This window comes from Chiloscyllium punctatum, chromosome 13 (assembly GCF_047496795.1).
Source record: "Chiloscyllium punctatum isolate Juve2018m chromosome 13, sChiPun1.3, whole genome shotgun sequence".
NCBI classification, from domain to species: domain Eukaryota; kingdom Metazoa; phylum Chordata; class Chondrichthyes; order Orectolobiformes; family Hemiscylliidae; genus Chiloscyllium; species Chiloscyllium punctatum.
This window is the reverse complement of record NC_092751.1, coordinates 81,206,519-81,223,724: the sequence shown is the minus strand read 5'-3', so window position 1 is coordinate 81,223,724 and position 17,206 is coordinate 81,206,519. Positions and strand designations below refer to the sequence as shown.

The window sequence follows — 17,206 nt, the reverse complement described above, 5'->3', positions numbered from 1 at the left end:
AGCTTGGTGCAAACTGCCAAATTTGAAAGGACAAAATGCAGAATTTTACTTTCAACAAATAGAGACACATTTTCTGTAAGCCACAGTGCATTTTTTTTTGCGCATTCTATTAAGCAATTTAAATTATGTAATTGAACTTTCATTTCCATCATTTTAATGAACGAAAAGTGATTCAGTCCTATTCTTGGATTTGCCTCATGGCGGTAGAATGGTACATCAAAGGAGAAATGGTACCCTAACCAAAGCAGTGCATTGTGGGTATGTCAACAGGAAAGCAGGACAGGAAGATGGTGGTTAAGTAATTTTTAATTGGTGCCGGAGTTGTTAGAGTTCTGCAGCTCACTGCGTCTGTAATCATAAATACGCCTTCTTCCGTCCACCATTGAAGATTAATGACACTACACTCTGGACTGCTGTCTGTATAACCTTGAAAAAGAGGCCAGAGAAAATATATCTGGTGATGCATTTGAATAAAATACTAAGGTAAAACTCAATGGACTAAACCAGATATTAAATTAGTTGGCACACTGTTATAGCAAGGAAAAAGGTATAGAGAAAGACTTGGAGGGCAACTCCAGACAACCTCCGGGTGGACCAGTTCGGTCAACTGCTCCAAGCACACGCCAGGAGATCTGTTAACGGACCGACCATCTGAGACAGACCTTGCATCAGAGTAACCAGTGTCACTCTGAGTATGTGCTACAGCTGAGTAGTTTAATAAAAGTGGAGCACATTAGGTGAAACAGTATGCAGGTTCCAAGCCTCTAGACAAAATAAAGGGGTCTTTACACTTACCGTATTTTCAACAACTCTAGTCAAGCGCATTTTAGTGCCTTACTTCAGCAAGGCATTTGATAAGGTTGCCCATGGTAGGCTCATTCATAAAGTCAGGAAGTATGGGATACAGGGAGATTTGTCTATCTGGATTCAGAATTGGTTGCTGACTGAGAGCAGAGATTGGTTGTAGATGGAAAGTATTCTGCCTGGAGGTCAGAGGTGAGTGGTTCCCTGCACGGCTCTGTTCTTGGGCCTCTGCTCTTTGTAGTTTTTATAAATGACTTGGATGAGGAGATTGAGGGGTGAGTTAGTAAATTTGCAGACGACGCAAAGGTTGGAGGTGCTGTTGATAGTATTGAGGACTACTGCAGGCTGCAGCACAACATAGACAGGATGCAGAGCTGGGCTGAGAAATGGCAGATGGAGTTCAACCTGAATAAATGCAAAGTGATGCATTTTGGAAAGTCAAACTTGAATGCTGAATATACGATTAAAGACAGGATTCTTGGCAGTGTGGAGGAACAGAGGAATCTTGGTGTTCAAGTACATAGATCCCTCAAAGTTGCCACCCAAGAAGATAGGGTTCTTAAGAAAGCATATGGTGTTTTGGCTTTCATTAACAGGGGGATCAAGTTTAAGAGCTGCAAGGTTTTGCTACAGCTCTACAAGTCCCTGGTGAGACCACACTTGGAATATTGTGTCTAGATCCAGTCGCCCTACTACAGGAAAGATACAGAGGCTTTGGAGAGGGTGCAAAGAAGGTTTACCAGGATGCTGCCGGGACTGGAGGGCTTGCCTTATGAAGAGAGGTTGACTAAGTTTGGACTTTTCTCTCTGGAGAGGAGGAAGAAGAGAGGTAACCTGATCGAGGTATACAAGATAATGAGAGGAATAGATAGAGTCAATAGCCGGAGACTTTTCCCCAGGATAGGATTGACTGGCACGAGGGGTCATAGTTTTAAGATATTAGGAGGAAGGTATAGAGAAGACGTCAGAGGTAGGTTCTTTACACAGAGAGTTGTGAATACATGGAATGCGTTGCCAGCGGTGGTGGTGGAAGCAGAGTCATTAGGAACGTTTAAGCGACTGCTGGACATGCACATAGATAGCAGTGAGTTGAGGGGTGCATAGGTTAGGCTATTTTGTTTTACATTAGCATTAATCCTCGGCACAACATCATAGGCAGAAGGGCTTGTTCTGTGCTGTACCTTTCTATGTTCTATGTTCTATTTTCTGATCTTTTACTTGTGGTGAGGAACCTCATCCAACCAAGAAAATGAATTTGTAGCCCTCCTTACAATCTCAAAAGGTCTTAGGGCTTCCGAGTCCACGAAAAATTTCTGAAGTGTGATCAGCATGTTAATGCAGAAAGAAAATGTTTGGCAAGATCCCAACGGCAGCAACGTAATCGCCAGCAGGAAATTGAAGGATTGGTGGAGGGATAAATAATGGCTGGGTCAACACAGGAATTCTCTTGTTCTTCCTTGCAAAAGCAGTATGGGACCTTTTTATATCTACCTCCAGAGACAGGTGACCAGGCAACTGGTGGTGTGCAGTGGATATCCAGACACATAGTAATACAATAGGCCTCACAGACCAGGGACTCAGATTCGATTTCAGCCTCGGGTGATAGGTTGTGGGGTGTTTACACGTTCTACGTGTGTGTGCGCGTGTGTGTGTGTGTTTCCTTCAGGTGCTCTGGTTTCCTCCCACAGGCGAAAGATGAGCAGGATAGGTGGATTGGCCATGCTAAATTATCCAAAATATTTGGGAATGCATAGGCTAGCTGGATCAGCCGTGATACGTGTGGGGTGACAGGGATAGCAGTCTGAGTGGGATGCCCCTTGGAGGGTTGGTGTGGACTTAATGGGCCAAACAGCCTCTGTAGAGATTCTGCAACAAAGTAGATTACAGCAGCCAGGAACAGTGCAAGTGGCCAAGAAATCAAAGGAAAGAAACTGAATACAGTATTTACTTGAATATTTAGAGAACTGAAATATTTGCCCTAGAAGAATTCTACCTGTAGACTTGGGGAGCTGGAATAAAGAGGGGATAGGGAAACTATTTTCATTTGTAGCTCTTGCAGTGATGCTCGCATTCTACTTTTGGATCTTGTCCGAACTACTTTCTTTTTGTTTTTAAAATAAAAAGCTCCTTCGACTTCTGATGTTTGTTGCATAGTAATTTTTCTCTAAACATTGCAGCCACATTCCTGAATAGTACAATTCTAAAAGAAGAAACTTTCAGCAAAGCAGATTTTCCCACTGCAACCAACATAAAAACTGTAGTTAGGTTCTGTCTCAGACCTTTCTCACCAGAGAGATAAAAAGCATACCCTGTAAGTTGAAATTCTGTACATTCCTAAATTCCTATATTTGTAAATTAACTGACGTTTAACATTAAAAAGTACTGAAGTATGCAATAAATATGCTAAATCTTCCCACCATCTGCTGCTTGCGCCCTAGCTCTCTGGCTAACCTTCCCACTTACTGTCTCTCCCTTTAGCCAATGCAGCCACTAGCTGTGTCCCTCTCTTGAATCCTCACAGTGGACAAGAGCAGGGAAGTGAATGAAAAGAGCTGCAGGTGAGAGGGTCAGGTGAGGGAAGCAGTGACAGGGAGGGTCAGGGAAGGTAACAACACAAAAGAGAGTCGGCAAGTGCAAGAAGCCAACTAGTGGTCATTCCAAAATAGTGCTGGTTGGTTCACTTGATACTACAGGAAATGACACTAAAGCAAATTTCCCGATGCTATGCCTGCATAACCATGATGCTAAATGAGGCACCTTCAAATGAGAAGCTACTGCGCTTCCCAGTGGTGGCATGTTGTAATTACAGAGTGACATGTTTACATGCACCATTTCCATTTTAATCTTGGACTTCGCCTTTAAGTCTCACTGCATCCGAACACTGTCTGTGGTCAGTATGAAAATCATAGGACGGGAACAGCTAACTCTAGTGATGGAGAGGGATAAGTGTGCACTGCAGGGCAAGAGTTATAGCTGGGGGCAGGGAAATTATGATGCGGTGAGGCACGACTTAGGATGCGTGGCTTGGAAAAGTAGGCTTCAAGACAAGGGCACAATTGATATGTGGAGCTTGTTCAAGGAGCAACTATTGAGTGTCCTTGATAAGTATGTACCTGTCAGGCAGGGAGAAAAGGGTCGTGTGAGGGAGCCGTGGTTTAACAAGGAATTGGAATCCCTTGTTAAAGGGAAGAGGGCGGCCTATGTAAAGATGAGGCGTGAAGGTTCAATTGGGGCGATTGAGAGTTATAAGGTAGCCAGGAAGGATCTGAAGAGAGAGCTAAGAGCAGCAAGGAGGGGACATGAAAAGTCCTTAGTTGGTAGGATTAGGGAAAACCCAAAAGCTTTCTATAGGTATGTCAGGAATAAAAGAATGACTAGGGTAGGAATAGGTCCAGTCAAGGATACTAGTGGGAAGTTGAGTGTGGAGGCTGAAGAGATTGGGGAGACACTGAATGAATACTTTTCGTCGGTATTCACTCAGGAACAGGACATTGTTGCCGATGTGAATACTGAGTCACAATTAATTAGAATGGACGGCTTTGAGGTATGTAGGGAAGAGGTGTTGGAAATTCTGGAAAGGGTGAAAATAGATAAACCCCCTGGGCCTGATGGCATTTATCCTAGGATTCTCTGGGAAGCAAGGGAGGAGATTGCAGAGCCACTGACCTTGATTTTTATGTCCTCGTTGTCGACAGGAATAGTGCCAGAAGACTGGAGGATAGCATATGTGGTTCCCTTGTTCAAGAAGGGGAGTAGGGATAACCCTAGTAACTATAGGCCGGTGAGCCTCACTTCTGTTGTGGGCAAAGTCTTAGAGAGAATTGTAAGGGATAGGATTTATGAACATCTGGATAGGAATAATGTGATCAAGGATAGTCAGCATGGTTTTGTGAAGGGCAGATCGTGCCTCACAAACCTTATTGAATTCTTTGAGAAGGTGACTAAGGAGGTGGATGAGGGTAAAGCGGTAGATGTGGTGTATATGGATTTTAGTAAGGCATTTGATAAGGTTCCCCATGGTAGGCTACTGCAAAAAATACGGAGGTATGGCATTGAGGGTGAGTTGGAGGTTTGGATTAGGAATTTGCTGGCTGGAAGAAGATGGTAAAGGTTCATCTTGGAGTGCAGTTACTAGCGGTGTTCCGCAAGGATCTGTTTTGGGACCATTGCTGTTTGTCATTTTTATAAATGACCTGGAGGAGGGGCTAGAAGGTTGGGTGAGCAAGTTTGCGAATGATACAAAAGTCGGTGGAGTTGTTGACAGTGAGGAAGGTTGTGTCAGGTTACAACGGGATATAGATAAGCTGCAGAGCTGGACAGAAAGGTGGCAAATGGAGTTCAATGTGAGTAAGTGTGAGGTGATTCACTTTGGTATGAGTAACAAAAAGATGGGGTACTGGGCTAATGGTCAGATACTTGGTAGTGTGGATGAGCAGAGGGATCTTGGTGTCCATGTACACAGATCTCTGAAAGTTGCCACCCAGGTAAATAGTGTGGTGAAGAAGGCATATGGCGTACTGGCTTTTATTGGTAGAGGAATTGAGTTCCGGAGTCCTGAGGACATGTTGCAGTTGTACAAGACTTTGGTGCAGCCGCATCTGGAGTATTGTGTGCAGTTTTGGTCACCATACTATAGGAAGGATGTGGAGGTACTGGAACAGGTGCAGAGGAGGTTTACCAGGATGTTGCCTGGTATGGTAGGAAGATCGTATGAGGAAAGGCTGAGGCACTTGGGGCTGTTTTCATTGGAGAAAAGAAGGTTTAGGGGTGACTTGATAGAGGTGTACAAGATGATTAGGGGTTTAGATAGGGTTGACATGAGAACCTTTTTCCGCATATGGAGTCAACTATTACAAGGGGGCATAGCTTTAAATTAAGGGGTAGTAGGTATAGGACAGATGTTAGGGGTAGATTCTTTACTCAGCGAGTCGTGAGTTCATGGAATGCCCTGCCAATAGCAGTGGTGGACTCTTTTTCTTTATGGGCATTTAAACGGGCATTGGATAGGCATATGGAGGATAGTGGGCTAGTGTAGATTAGGTGGGCTTGGATCGGCGCAACATCGAGGGCCAAAGGGCCCGTACTGCACTGTATTGTTCTATGTTCTAACTAAGTATTTCCACGTGATCACATTGGCACATCAACATTTATCAAAGCAAATTTACAGCAACACATTTCTTTATACATAAAATATGAAAACCTCTTGAGGTTCAGCTAGAAGCAAACTTTACTAAAATGACAAACACTTAATGCTCACACATTCTCTCTCTCTCTTAAACACACACACACACATTCCGTGCCAATTTTGAAAATGTAATTATTCAATGCAGTGCCCAATCATTTATTAAATGCATGTAAACAAATGACTAGAATTTCTTTTCTGGAGCAAGATGTAAAGGGAAGCATGAGCTCTCCAGGTGGCTCCATTAGTGAATGCACTTCATCTCATGGTGTTCAGAAACAGGACAGTCACCAGTGTGGGCCCAGCTCCTGACTACAATCCATTGACTTCTGTCGCTACTACCTGCTATACAATCTTGGAATCCTTACAGTGTGGAAAGAGGCGATTCAGCCCATCAAATTTGAACCAATCAGGTTTGCCACAATGTTCCAGTGAAGCTCAGCGCAAGATGGAAGAACAGCATCTTATTTTCCGCTTGGGAACTCCATAGCCTTCTGGACTCCATACTGAGTTCAACTTTCAGGCTTGACGTATCTTCTTCCGTGTTCTCACCCCAACCCCCCCACACACCAGGCCTAGTTATCACATGGTCTGCTATTCCAGACTACCTATTACAAGCCACTAATAGACTCCATTAGCAGCTATTCATTCTCCTAAACTGACCATTATCCACTCCATTGTCTGTCCAACTGTTTTTTTTCTCTTTCGGCTTTACCTCCACCTAACATTTACTCCTTACCCCCTTTCCCCACCATATCTTCTGCATAAGCCCCACCAATTTTTGAGCTACCATCAGTTCTGAGAAAGGGTCACTCGACCTGAAACATTAACTCCGATACCTCTCCAAAGATGCTGCCAGACCTGCTGAGATTTTCCAGCAATTTCTGTTTGTGTTTCTGATGGGACAATTCAGAATGGCTAATCCATCTAATCTTTGGACTGTAGGAGGAAACCATGGCACCCAGAGGGAAGTTACATACACTGGACTCGAAGCTGGGTCCTTAGCGCTGTGAGGCAGCAGTGCTGGCCACTGAGACACCGTGCCACCCCAAAGCTTGTCAAAGCTACAGCGTGTTAAAACTAAATCCCTGATACATTCTTTAGTCTGCATTAACTAGTTGGTCATAATGGAGGTATGAGCTCGAGCATCTTACAAGAATGAGAGGTTGAGCAGGGTATCATAACTGGTTTCCCACTGACCCTTTTCCAAAACAGACATGGAAGGTACTCAGTCAGCTTTTGTGTTCTTGATGATCTATTGGTAACCATAACTGGAATAATAATGAAGGTTGATAGGCTGTGAGACCTCTTCCTTGTTCGAACAGGATATTAGCACTCACTAGTCAGGCTTGCCCAGAAACAATGTCTCTTTCAACAAGGCACTGTGGGGTTTCTTCACTCTACCTAACCATATCCACCAAGAGAAACAGTAAGAATGGATTGGGAAACTGGAGACGGTGGGTGGGAAAAGGGTTGGGTGGGATTGAAGGATGACCTGTTTGCAGCCTTTGACATGCCTCAATTCACCACCTTCACCTAGCGCCTCTCCAATATCATCCAGCTGTGTGGCAACTCCCATCTGCTCCCATTTGGGTCTGCCCAGTGGTAGCTTTAGAATCACCTGCATTGGCTTCTTTTATGGTTCTGCACTGTTTCTCTGGAAGCTCCCAAGGATCTATCCTCGAATCCCTCTTATTTCAGATCTGTATATTGCCCTTGGTGGCATCATCCACATGTACACCAAAGACACCCCTACACCCTACCACACCCCCAACTCTCCCAATCTCACAGCATCTAACATCCAGCATGTAGCATATCCTGAATGTGTCTGAATTCCTTCCAATGAAATATTTGGAAAACCACATCTTTGGATCCCAGGACAAATTGTTCCCCAGCAACTGGCTCACTACCAACCTCTTGAGGCTGAAATAGACTGTTTGCAATCTTGCTACTATCTTGGACCCTGAGATGAGCACAAACCCACTCTATCACCAAGTGCACCAACGTTCATCCAAGCATCGCTTGGTTCTGCCCCCTTTGAGTTCGTCCATTCATTTACTAGTTGACTATTCCAATGCTTACTCACCAGTCTCCTATTCCTCGTCATTAACTTAAGTAATCTGCTGCCCACGTCCTTCCTCATACCAAGCCCCATCAACATTTCTATGCTAGCCTGTACTCATCACAATCCAGAAACACCTTTTCTTTATTCCTTTCAAACCTAGTATTGCCAGCTCCAACCCCACTAATCTCCTCTAATCTATCACCCACTTGGATCTTTTCAGATCTCTGATTTCTGCCTGTTGAGTCTTGCCATTGGTGACAATGTCCCCTGCAGCTTTGGGCCTACACTCTAAATTTCCTCACTAAATTTGGGCCTACACCCTAAATTTCCATCACTCTGCCTTTCCTTCCTTTCTTTAGAATCATCGTCTTTGATCAATCTATTAGTTGCCTGCCTGATACCTCCTCATTTAGCTCAGTGGCATTTGTTAAGAAACGTAGAAACATAAAAAAAATACAGCGCAGTACAGGCCCTTTGGCCCTTGATGTTGCGCCGATCCAAGCCCACCTAACCTACGCTAGCCCACTATCCTCCATGTGCCTACCCAATGCCCGTTTAAATGCCCCATAAAGAGGAAGAGTCCACCACTGCTATTGGCAGGGCATTCCATGAACTCACGACTCGCTGAGTAAAGAATCTACCCCTAACATCTGTCCTATACCTACCACCCCTTAATTTAAAGCTATGCCCCCTCGTAATAGTTGACTACATACGTGGAAAAAGGTTCTCACGGTCAACCCTATCTAAACCCCTAATCATCTTGTACACCTCTATCAAGTCACCCCTAAACCTTCTTTTCTCCAATGAAAACAACCCCAAGTGCCTCAGCCTTTCCTCATAGGATCTTCCTACCATACCAGGCAACATCCTGGTAAACCTCTTCTGCGCCCGTTCCAGTGCCTCCGCATCCTTCCTATAGTATGGCGACCAAAACTGCACACAATACTCCAGATGCGGCCACACCAGAGTCTTATACAACAGCAACATGACCTCAGGACTCCGGAACTCAATTCCTCTACCAATAAAAGCCAGTATGCCATATGCCTTCTTCACCACACTATTTACCTGGGTGGCAACCTTCAGAGATCTGTGTACATGGACACCAAGATCCCTCTGCTCATCCACACTACCAAGTATCTGACCATTAGCCCAGTACCCCATCTTTTTGTTACTCATACCAAAGTGAATCACCTCACACTTACTCACATTGAACTCCATTTGCCACCTTTCTGCCCAGCTCTGCAGCTTATCTATATCCCGCTGTAGCCTGACACATCCTTCCTCACTGTCAACAACTCCACCGACTTTCGTATCATTCGCAAACTTGCTCACCCAACCTTCTAGCCCCTCCTCCAGGTCATTTATAAAAATGACAAACAGCAATGGTCCCAAAACAGATCCTTGCGGAATACCGCTAGTAACTGCACTCCAAGATGAACCTTTACCATCAACTACTACCCTCTGTCTTCTTCCAGCCAGCCAATTCCTAATCCAAACCTCCAACTCACCCTCAATGCCATACCTCCATATATTTAGCAGTAGCCTACCATGGGGAACCTTATCAAATGCCTTACTAAAATCCATATACACCACATCTACCGCTTTACCCTCATCCACCTCCTTAGTCACCTTCTCAAAGTATTCAATAAGGTTTGTGAGGTACGACCTGCCCTACAGAAAACCATGCTGACTATCCTTGATCACATTATTCCTATCCAGATGTTCATAAATCCTATCCCTTACAACTCTCTCTAAGACTTTGCCCACAACAGAAGTGAGGCTCACCGGCCTACAGTTACTAGGGTTATCCCTACTCCCCTTCCTGAACAAAAAGTCTCCTATGAAGATCCTTGGGATACTTCACTCCGTGGAAGGCATTATTTCAGTGCAAATTGTTGGTGGTGAGGCAGAAAACCTCTTAAAATTGCGAAATAGGCTAATGACAGTGTTAGTTTCAACACCTAAGATATAACCATAGCAAGAATTCCAAATAAGGTCTTTGTTGCAGTGCAAGATCAAAATATTAAATGGCATGGATGTTTTTCACAGGAGACTGGATAAGTGCCGAAGGAAGACAGAAATGTTGATACAGAGAAATGCAGTAAATAAATAGTGGGAGGAACGTAAGTGAAGCATAAACACTGGTATTGATTCATTAGAGCAAATAGCCTGTTTCCCTGTTGCTATTGCAAAGCAATCAAGAAAGATTCCTAGCAAAAACAAAGCAAATCAAATTCAAGGTCCAAGTGAAATTCTTTTGCCAAGGACATGATTTTGAAATACTGGTCAACTTGTGAACTTGGGATTATGTCGAATTGACAGTGAAGAGACGAAATTTCTAATTCTACCAAAGAATTATACATCTGCCAGTTGAGACAAAACAGCTGAAAGTAGTGTGAAATATGAAACTATCAGCAATTGTCCATGCAGCGTTCAGGCAGCAATATTAAAACAACATCTGCCAAAGTTCGGAAGGGTGAGAGGACTTGATTGATACATACAAGATCCTGAGCGATCTTGATGGCGAAAACCTGGGAACGATCTTCCAAGGGGAGAATCTAGTACTAGGAGATCAGTTTTAAAAAAAAGAGGGTAGCCATTTAAGACAGAGCGAAGGCAAAAAATGGTCTCTCACAGTGTTGAAGTTTTTGGAACTCTTTTCCTAAAACAGTGGTAGAAGCAGAGCCTTTGAGTATTTCCGACGCTAGCTGGATCAATTCTTGTTAAGGAATGGAGTGAGTAGACCTGAGGGATAGGTGGGAGCATGAGGGTTTGAGGTTACAATCAGATCTTATGAAATGGTGGAGCAGGTTTGAAGGGTCAAATCGCTCCTATTCCAAACTGATAATGTTTATATGTATTAGGAAGTAAGCCAGGCTGGAAGCTCAGTGCTAAAGGACAGCACAGTGGCTCAGTGGTTAGCACTGCTGCCTCACAGCACCACAGATCCTGGTTCGATTCCAGCCTCAGGGAACTGTGTGAAGTCTGCACATTCTTCCCGTGTCTGTCTGGGTTTTCTCTGAATGCTCTGGTTTCCTTCCACAGTCCAAAGATGTGTAGGTTAGATAGATTGGCCATGCTAAATCTGCACAGAGATGTGCAGGCTAAGCGAGTTAGTCATGGAAAACACAGGGATATGATGGGTGTGTGTAGGATGGTCTTCAAAAAGTCAGTGTTGACTCGCTAGACTGAATGGTCTGCTTCCATATTGTAGGGATTCTATAATAAATATACTCTGTTTCTTGGGTTGACATATGCCACTGATAACCACAGTTGAAGAAGTGTGTGTGTGGCATCTTTGTTTGGCAGATGAGAGCTGAATCAGACTCTGGGCTAGAGCAGAGTAGTAGGCTTAAATCGAGAAAACGAGGAAGGATTGAGGTATGTACATTATATCGCCGAGGGTAAAGTGTAAGGAGGATAAAGACAAATATTCTGATTATGCAAAATTTGTCTTAAAAAGCTAGAATTATCAATGAAAGAAGAGAAACCTTCAAAGTTTTGGAGAAGAGTGAATTAAGGAGTAAGATATTGGATGGTGTGCAGACTCGGTGGAGAAAAAAACTGTAATGATACAGATAGAGACAATACGAGACGTAAATTAAAGATTGTGTCAAAGTATTAGTCCAACAATCCAATGTTGAGTGCATAATATCTTCAATAAAGAGTGATTAAAAACATAAAGGGAAACTATTCAGTCCACAGTTCTTGTGTTGGTTTCTTTTTTGAAACAGTATATCTGTGTATTGCGGCTACAAGAGCAGGTCAGAGGCTAGGAATCCTACAGCGAGTAACTCACCTGTCTCCGCAATGTCTGTCCATCATCTACAAGGCACAAGTCAGGATTGCAATGGAATACTCTCCACTTGACTGGATGAGTGCAGTTCCAACAACACTCAAGAAGCCTGACACCATGCAGGACCCTTTGTTAGCACCCCATTAACCACCTTTCAGCCTTCACCCCCTTCAGCATCAACGTACGCTGGCAGCAATTTGCAAATTTACATGAACCACTGGCACAACTCACCGAGTCTCAATGAATAACACGCTGCAAACACCTACCATTAAAATGGACAAAGGCAGCAGATGAATAGGAGCACCACTTCTACAAATTCCCTCCACACTAGATTAGATTAGATTACTTACAGTGTGGAAACCGGCCCTTCGGCCCAACAAGTCCACACCGCCCCGCCGAAGCATAACCCACCCATACCCCTACATCTACATCTACCCCTTACCTAACACTGTGGGCAATTTAGCATGGCCAATTCACCTGACCTGCACATCTTTGGACTGTGGGAGGAAACCGGAGCACCCGGAGGAAACCCACGCAGACACGGGGAGAACATGCAAACTCCACACAGTCAGTCGCCTGAGGCGGGAATTGAACCCGGGTCTCCGGCGCTGCGAGGCAGCAGTGCTAATCACTGTGCCACCGTGCCGCCCAGTGCCGCCCACCACACTACACACCACCTTGACTTTGAATCATAGAATCCCTACAGACTGGAAACAGGCCATTCAGCCTATCAAATCCACCCTGAGAACTGCAGCAGTTCAAGAAAGTAGCTCACCACCACCTCCTCAAAGGCAATTAGAAATGCGCAATAAACCCTGGCCCAGGCAGCAAGCCCATCACACTCCTGAACAAATTTTAAAACTCACTGAGCTTCTCCCAATCACAAGCATTTTTACCTCCAATATTTTCTGGTCTCCTTCTGCAACGATTCTAAACAAAAGCAGACTTCGGTCACTGAGCTCCAAAAGTAACAACCACCACTTGCATCACTTGGGAAGTTTTTGAGAATAAAACACTAATGTCTTTTAAAGCCCTTTGGATTTAGCACTGAAGGAGGAGCAGCAGCATTGTTTGAGATCAGAAAATGTCCAAAGTTGCTTTAAGGTGGTTTCTTCAAAGAAAGGAAAACTGTTTCGTGAGAGCAGCAGATTACCCACCGCTTAAACAAGCCTTACACAACCAGTGCAAAGTGCCAGGTGTCAATATTACAGGGTAAAGTCATGAAGAAGACAGAAGTAGCACATGTAACTTTTCTCTAGCCTTCTGTGTGGCCTATTTTGGACTTTAAAAGAATGTTGAAATGTATTCCTGGCACAAATACTAACCAGCAACTGCTAATGAGAATCATGCCTTCTTAACAACTTGGCTACATTCCCTTTGCTGCGGTGCTCTCGAAGGCGATGTCTTTTTAAAATGCACCAGGTCTTGGCAGCAGTGGGGGTGAAACAATGGACTTTCTGTTCAGACTTCCCACCAACGCACAAATATGAGCTTTGCAAAACCTGTAAGCTCACAAAAACAGCCAATGGAAGCGAGGTCACGCAACAACTGGCACTCCTCTGCCAGCTTTGGTCACCAGGCTAGGATTTAGGACAGTGGGAGAGGGAAAGGGTAAAGGAGTATGTTTGCTTATTATGAAGAAGCATCATTCCTGACAGAGGCCTGTTAGGTCATTCCTTGCTCCCTGCTGAATCTGAGGATGATAGTTACGGACTGGGATTTCACCAAGCCTCAGGATATGGGCTGAGAGGCTGAAAACAAACCACAGTCAATTGGGACAAGAGGAAAACTCTTGCCAGGGTGAAGGGACGTTTGGAAAGCAGGAAAACCAGTCATCCAAATGCCCAGTGACAATCAGATAGCCCAATAAACAAGCCCATTAACAGCCATTTAACTCACATCAGCCCTGGTCCGAGCAGGAGCTACTTGTCAAGCAGGGAAGGGTATCCTGGGAACATGGTAGTTCCCACTGCTCAGTCAAACCACAGATCACTGAGAGGCAACTGACCCAGGGAATCATAATCTAGTTACCATACCCCGACTGATTCAGTAACCAATCCTAATAGAAAGGGATGATCAATGAAATTCCAAACTTAGGTGAAATGATTAGCAACAGGTTCTTCTAAATTCAAAGAACTTTCAATCACAAATATTCTGGCAAAATTGCATTTAGCTGTGTCAGTCCTACATTAATCGCATTGTCGGTGCTGAGTATTAACTGGGGAATTAATAGATAAGGGCGCTTAAGAGTGCTTGTGGTACAGTGGTAGTATCCCTACCTCTGAGACAGCAGGGCTAGGTTCAAGTCCTGCCTTTTCCAAAGGTGTGTCATAATGTCTCCGAACAGATTGATGAGGCAAGCATCCATGAAGGGAGTGATCTTTTTGCACAGCCCAGTAATGGGATTTACATGTAAACTGGTAACTTCATTCGAAACACGGGTGATTTGGTGATGGGAAAAACAACGTTCAGCGGTGCATAACAGCATCTCTGGACAGTAAAACCAATGTAACAAGGGCTCTTGTTGTACAATGGTAGTGCCCCTACCTCTGAACCAGGCAGCCCAAGTTCAAGTCCCACCTGACTCTGAACGATAGCTTAAAACATCTAGAAACCTTGGAACCTTAAACCTGGAACCTTAGAAACCCATGGCTACTGCGCTGGGAACAAGGCAAAATGTAAATTCAAGAAAAGATGAAGCCCCTATAAATAGACTGAAATAGTGGTTTATGGGCTAGGAGTTATACAGTCATAGAGTCATAGAGTAATAAAGCATGGAAATAGACCCTTCGGCCCAAACTGGTCCATTGCGACCATGGTGTCCTCTCAGCTAGTTCCAATTTCCCGCATTTGGTCCAGATCTCTCTAAACCCTCCCCCCTTCATGTACCTTTCCAATTTTTTTTTAATGTTGCTATTGTACCTGCCTCAACCAGTTCCTCTGGCAGCCCATTCCATATACGCACCACTCTGTGTGTGAAGAAGTTGCCCCTCAGGTCCTTCTCACCTCTTTCCCCTCTCACCTTAAACCTATGCCCTCTAGTTTTCAATTCCTCCATCCTGGATAAAAAGGCTATATGCATTCATCTTATGATTTTATATCCCCCATGATTTTATAAAACTCAATAAGGTCATCCCTCATTCTCCGACATTCCAAAGAATAAAGTCCTATCCTGGCCAACTTCTCCCTATAACTCAGACCTACTAGTCCTGGCTACATCTTCATGAATCTTCTTTGCACTCATTCCAGTTTAACTATGTCTTTCCAATAACAGAGTTACCAATATTCCAAGTGCAGCCTCACAAATGACTTATACAGCTGTAACATAGAATCCCAACTTCTATACTCAATACCTTGACTGATGAAGTCAGCATGCTAAATGCCTTCTTCACCACCCTGTCTACCTGTGACACTTATGTACTTGTACTCCTAGGTCCCTCTGTTCCACAACACTCCTCAGGACCTTACCATTTACTGTATAAGTTTGACTTTCCAAAGTGCAACACCTCACACTTATCTGTATTGAACTGCATCTGCCAATCCTCAGCCCACTTGTCCATCTGATCAAGATCACCCTGTAATTCTTGATAACCCTCCTTAATATCAATGATACCACCTAATTTTACACAGTTCACAAACTTTCTAATCATGCCTTGTACGCTCACATCCAGATCATTTGTATGAATAACAAATAACAAAGGTCCCAGCACTGACCCTGTGGCACACCACAAGTCACAGGGCTCCAGTCCAAGAAATAACCCCAGTCATCAACATTTGCTTCCTATCTAACCAATTTTGAATCCAATTAACTCCTTCTGGATCTATGTGACCTAATCTTCACAGCTAGCCTACTGTATTATAGACCCATTGTCAAAAGTCTTACTAGAGTCCATATAGACAACATCCACTGCCCTACCCTCATCTATCTGCTTGGTTACCTCTTCGAAAAACTCTAAATGATTTGTCAGACATGACTTCCCACACACACAAATCCATGCTGACTATCCCTAATCAGATCTTGACTATCCAAATGTTGGTTGATCCTGTCCCTCAGTATTCTCTCCAACAACCTGCCCATCATTGATATCAGGCTCACTGGTCTGTAGCTCCCTGGTTTGTTTCACTACCTTTTCCAAACAATGGAACGACATTAACTACCTTCCAGACTTCTGGAACTTCACCAGTGGCTAAAGATGAAGCAAATGTCCTGCAATTTCGTCCCTAGCCTCCCACAATGTCTGAGGATGAACTTGATCAGGCCCAGGGGAGTAATGCACCTTTAACATGCTTGAAGGCTACAAACACCTCCACTCTGGTAATTTGTATGTGGTCCAAAACATTCCCACATGTTTTCCTTATTTCCTTAGCGTCCATGCTTCTCTCCTCAGCAAACACTGAGGAGAAATATTCATAAAAAAGCCAGAGGTAATTGTGCACATCAATACACAGGACATAGATAGACAAAGGGATGGGGTCCTGCAAAATGAGTACTGGGAGTTTGGTAAGAAGTTAAAAAGCAGGACTTAAAGGGTAGTGGTCACTGGATTACTCCCAGTAGTAAGTGTCAATGAGGATAGAAATAGAAAGATAGGTCAGATGAATGCGTGACTTAGCAGCTGGTGTAGGGGGGAACGGGTTTCAGTTCTTGGATCACTGGGATCTCTTCTGGGGTTGAGGTGACCTGTGCAAGAGGGACAGGTTGCACTTGAACCAGAGGGGGACGAATATCCTTGCAGGGAGATTTGCTAGCGTTACCTGAGAGGGTTTAAACTAGTTTGGCAGGGGGTGTGGGACTCTGAACAAGAGAGACGCCATTGGGAAATCAAGGGAAAATACAATAGCCATCGAGAACAAGTTTACTATTCAGGATATCCAGAGGAGCAGGAAAGGGAGGGACAAGACTTCTGGTTTAAAAGTGTTTTTATTCCAACACACGAGGCCTGACTGGTAAGGCAGAAGAGCTCAGGGGATGGATTGGCTCTGGGGACTGGGATATTATTGCCATAACAGAAACATGGCTACAGAAGGACAGGACTGGCAGCTCAATGTTCCAGGATACTGAAGCTATAGGCATGACAGAAGTACAAGGAAGCAAGGAGGAGGATTGCCTTATTGATAAGGGAGGACATAATAACAGTCTTAGAAAGGATATTCTTAAGGGGTCATCAAATGAGGCCATATGGTTAGAATTTAGAAACAAGGGGATGGTCGCTTTGTTGGGACTGTATTATAGACCCCAAAATAGCCAATGGGGACTAGAAGAGCAGAAGTGTCGAAAGATTGCAGATACCTGGAGAAATAATAAGAGTGGAATTTTAATTTCCCCTGTATTGACTGGGCCACCCAAAGTGTAAAAGCC

General features: G+C 44.1%; 1 protein-coding gene across 2 annotated transcripts in view; it reads right to left on the bottom strand.

The window, feature by feature from the left end:
• The window catches only part of pdlim1 (PDZ and LIM domain 1 (elfin)), a 97,496-nt gene that overhangs the window by 45,552 nt on the left and 34,738 nt on the right, over positions 1 to 17,206 (bottom strand). The window lies entirely within an intron of this gene.